We start from the raw sequence: 4,902 nt of genomic DNA, 5'->3' as shown, positions 1-4,902 counted from the left end.
ACCTACTTCCAAGTTTGATGGAAGAAGCATCTCAATCCCTACCATTGGAGAAAACAATTTTGAGCTGAAACCTCAACTGGCTGCTCTAATTCAACAGAACTGCAAGTTCCATGGACTTCCATCAGAAGATCCCTACCAGTTTTTAACTGAGTTCTTGCAGATCTGTGAGACTGTTAAGACTAATGGAGTAGATCCTAAAGTCTACAGGCTCATGCTTTTCCCTTTTGCTGTGAGAGACAAGGCTAGAACATGGTTGGATTCACAACCTAAAGATAGCCTGGACTCATGGGATAAGTTGGTCGCGGTCTTCTTGGCTAAGTTCTTTCCTCCTCAAAAGCTGAGCAAGCTTAGAGTGGATGTCCAGACCTTCAAACAAAAAGATGGTGAATCCCTCTATGAAGCTTGGGAAAGATACAAGCAGATGACCAAAAGGTGTCCTTCTGACATGTTTTCTAAATGGACTATTTTGGATATATTCTATTATGGTCTATCTGAATTCTCTAAGATGTCACTGGACCATTCTGTAGGTGGATCCATTCACTTAAAGAAAACGCCTGCAGAAGCTCAAGAACTTATTGACATGGTTGCAAATAACCAATTCATGTATACTTCTGAGAGAAATTCTGTGAGTAATGGGACACCTCAAAGGAAAGAAGTTCTTGAAATTGATGCTCTGAATGCCATATTGGCTCAGAACAAAATGTTGACTCAGCAAGTCAACATGATTTCTCAAAGTCTGAATGGATGGTAAAATGCATCAAACAGTACTAAAGAGGCATCTTCTGAAGAAGAAGCTTATGATCCTGAGAACCCTGCAATAACATAAGTAAATTATATGGGTGAACCTTATGGAAACACCTATAATTCATCATGGAGAAATCATCCAAATTTCTCATGGAAGGATCAACAAAAGCCTCAACAAGGCTTTAATAATGGTGGAAGAAATAGGCTCAGCAATAGCAAGCCTTATCCATCATCTTCTTAGCAACAGACAGAGAATTTTGAGCAGAGCACCTCTAACTTAGCAAACTTAGTCTCTGATTTGTCTAAGGCCACTTTAAGTTTCATGAGTGAAACAAGGTCCTCCATTAGAAATCTGGAGGCACAAGTGGGCCAGCTGAGTAAGAAAATCACTGAAACTCCTCCTAGTACTCTCTCCCAAGCAACACTGAAGAGAATCCAAAAAAAGAGTGCAAGGCCATTGATATAGTCAACATGGCTGAACCTAAAGAGGAAGGAGAGGACATGAATCCCAATGAGGAAGACCTCGTGGGATGTCTCTCAAGCAAGAAGGAGTTTCCTATTGAGGACCTAAAGGAATCTGAGGCTTATATAGAGACCATAGAGATTCCATTAAACCTCCTTCTGCCATTCATGCGCTCTGAAAATTATTATTCATCTGAAGAGGATGAAGATGTAACTGAAGAGCAAGTTGCTTAATATCTAGGAGCCATCATGAAGCTGAATGCCAAATTGTTTGGTAATGAGACTTGGGAAGGTGAACCTCCCTTGCTCATTAATGAATTAGATACATGGATTCAGAAAACTTTGCCTCAAAAGAGACAAGATCCTGGCAAATTCTTAATACCCTGTACCATAGGCACCAGGACCTTTGAGAAGGCTCTATGTGACCTAGGGTCAGACATAAATCTTATGCCACTCTCTGTAATGGAGAAGTTGGGGATCATTGAGGTACAACCTGCTATATTCTCATCGCAAATGGCAGACAAGTTAGTAAGACAAGCTTATGGATTGGTAGAGGACGTGTTAGTGAAGGTTGAAGGCCTTTACATCCCTGCTGATTTCATAATCTTAGACACTAGGAAGGAGGATGATGAATGCATCATCCTTGGAAGACCTTTCCTAGCCACAGCATGAGCTGTGATAGATGTTAACAGAGGAGAATTAGTCCTTCAATTAAATGGGGACTACCTTGTGTTTAAGACCTAAGGGCGTTCTTCTGTAACAATGTAGAGGAAGCATGAAAAGCTTCTCTCAGTACAGAGTCAAACAGAGTCCCCACAATCAAACTCTAAGTTTGGTGTTGGGAGGCCACAGCCAAACTCTAAGTTTGGTATTGAATCCCCACATCCAGACTCTAAGTTTGGTGTTGGGAGTATACAACATTGACCTGATCACCTGTGAGGCTCCATAAGAGCCCATTGTCAAGCTAGTGACATTAAAGGAACGCTTATTGGGAGGTAACCCAATTTTTATTTATCTAATTTTATTTTATTTTTCCGTTATGTTTTATTAGGTTCATGATCATGTAGAGTCACAAAATAAATACTAAAATTAAAAACAGAATCAAAAACAGCAGAAGAAAAAGCACACCCTGGAGGAAGGGCTTACTGGCGTTTAAACGCCAATAAGGAACATATGGCTGGCGTTCAACGCCAAAACAGAGCATGGATCTGGTGTTGAACGCCAGAAACAAGTAGCATCCTGGTGTTCAGATGCCAGGAATACAGCCTGAGGAGAGCTGGCGCTGAACGCCAGAAACAAGCATGGAACTGGTGTTCAACGCTAGAAACATGCTACAAATGGGTGTTGAATGCCCAAAACAAGCATGAAGCTAGCGTTCAAACGCCAGAAACAAGCATCAATCTGGCGTTGAACGCCAGGATTGCATGCAGAGGGCGTTTTACACGCCTCATTGGTGCAGGGATGTAAATCCTTGACACCTCAGGATCTGTGGACCCCATAGTATCCCCACCTACCTCAACTCACCTTCTATCTTCTTCACACAATCCAATAACACTCTTCCCAAAAGCCCTTCACCAATCACCTCAATCTCTCTTTCCCATCACCTCTTCACCACTCACATCCATCCACTCTGCCCCAAAAACCCCACCTACCTTCAAAATTCCAAATCTCTTTCCCACCCAAACCCACCCTAAATAGCCAAACCTACTCCCTCTCCCTTCACTATATAACCCCTCTATCCTTCTTCATTTTCACACACCACAACCCTCTCTTCTTCACCTTGGCCGAAACCAAATAATTCTTCTTTTCCTCCATATTTTTTTCTTCTTCTTCTTCTTCTTCTTTCTTCTCTTGCTCGAGGGCGAGCAATATTCTAAGTTTGGTGTGGTAAAAGCATAGCTTTTTATTTTTCCATAACCATTGATGGCACCTAAGGCCAGAGAAACCACTAGAAAAGGGAAAAGGAAGACAAAAGTTTCCACCTCCGAGTCATGGGAGATGGAGAGATTCATCTCCAAAGCCCATCAAGACCACTTCTATGATCAAAGGTTCGACCAAGTCCTTATGGACATTTGTGTGGAAGGAGCTCAATGGAAAAGAGACTCCAAAGGCAAGCCGGTTCAATTAAGAAGACTGGACCTCAAGCCTGTGGCTAGAGGATGGTTGGAGTTCATCCAACGCTCCATCATCCCCACTAGCAACTGATCTGAAGTTACTGTGGATCGGGCCATCATGATCCATATCATCATGAATGGAGAGGAAGTAGAAGTTCATGAAGTCATTTCCCTTGAATTTTACAAAATAGCCGAAAAGCCCTCCACCATGGCAAGGCTAGCTTTTCCTCATCTTATTTTCCATCTATATTACTCCGCTGGAGTTATCATAGAAGGAGACATCCCCATTGAGGAGGATAAGCCCATCACTAAGAAAAGGATGGAGCAAACAAGAGGGCCCACTCATGGATCCCAAGAGACACATGAGGAAGCTCATCACCAAGAAATCCCAAAAATACCTCAAGGGATGCACTTTCCTCCCAATAATTATTGGGAACAACTCAACACTTCCCTAGAAGACTTGAGTTACAATGTGGATCAATTAAGGGTGGAACATCAAGAGTACTCCATCATTCTCCATGAAATTTGAGAAGATCAAAGAGCAATGAGGGAGGAGCAACAAAGGCAAGGAAGAGACATAGAAGAGCTCAAGGACATCATTGGTTCTTCAAGAAGAAAGTTCCACCATCACTGTGGTGGACTCATTCCTTGTTCTTATTTCTCTATTTTTTTCAGTTTTTATGCTATATGTTTGTTTATGTTTTGTGTCTCTACTTCATGATCATTAATATGTAGTAACTATGTCTTAAGGCTATGAATAATTCCATGAATCCATCACCTCTCTTAAATGAAAAATTTTCCTAATTCAAAAGAACAAGAAGAACATGAGTTTTGAATTTATCCTTGAATTTAGTTTAATTATATTGATGTGGTGACAATACTTTTTGTTTTCTGAATGAATGCTTGAACAGTGCATATTTTTTATCTTGCTGTTTATGAATGTTAAAATTGTTGGCTCTTGAAAGAATGATGAACAAAGAGAAATGTTACTGATAATCTAAAAAATCATAAATTTGATTCTTGAAGCAAGAAAAATCAGTGAACAGTAAAAGCTTGCGGAAAAAAAGAAGTGGCGAAAAAATAATAATAGAAAGAAAAAGAAAAAAGCAAGCAGAAAAAGCCAATAGCCCTTAAAACCAAAAGGCAAGGGTAAAAAGGATCCAAGGCTTTGAGCATCAATGGATAGGAGGGCCGAAGGAAATAAAATCCAGGCCTCAGCGGCTAAATCAAGTTGTCCTTAACTATGTGCTTGTGGCATGCAGGTCCAAGTGAAAAACTTGAGACTGAGTGGTTAAAGTCGTGATCCAAAGCAAAAAGAGTGTGCTTAAGAGCTCTGGACACCTCTAATTGGGGACTTTAGCAAAGCTGAGTCACAATCTGAAAAGGTTCACCCAGTTATGTGTCTGTGGCATTTATGTATCCGGTGGTAATACTGGAAAACAAAGTGCTTAGGGCCACGGCCATGACTCATAAAAGTAGCTGTGTTCAAGAATCAACAAACTTAACTAGGAGAATTAATAACACTATCTGAAATTCTAAGTTCCTAGAGATGCCAATCATTCTAAACTTCAAAGGAAAAAGT

At 40.7% G+C, this 4,902-nt stretch overlaps 1 non-coding gene across 1 annotated transcript; it reads right to left on the bottom strand.

Annotated features, from left to right (window-relative positions):
• Positions 1-343: 343 nt before the first annotated feature.
• On the bottom strand, positions 344-447 carry LOC112798750 (small nucleolar RNA R71). The gene has a single exon (XR_003200347.1). It is a non-coding gene; the product is annotated as a small nucleolar RNA R71 (small nucleolar RNA).
• Positions 448-4,902: the final 4,455 nt, after the last annotated feature.

Source organism: Arachis hypogaea, chromosome 4 (genome assembly GCF_003086295.3).
Source record: "Arachis hypogaea cultivar Tifrunner chromosome 4, arahy.Tifrunner.gnm2.J5K5, whole genome shotgun sequence".
NCBI classification, from domain to species: domain Eukaryota; kingdom Viridiplantae; phylum Streptophyta; class Magnoliopsida; order Fabales; family Fabaceae; genus Arachis; species Arachis hypogaea.
The sequence above is the reverse complement of the archived record's forward strand: the minus strand, read 5'-3'. Positions and strand labels throughout refer to the sequence as shown.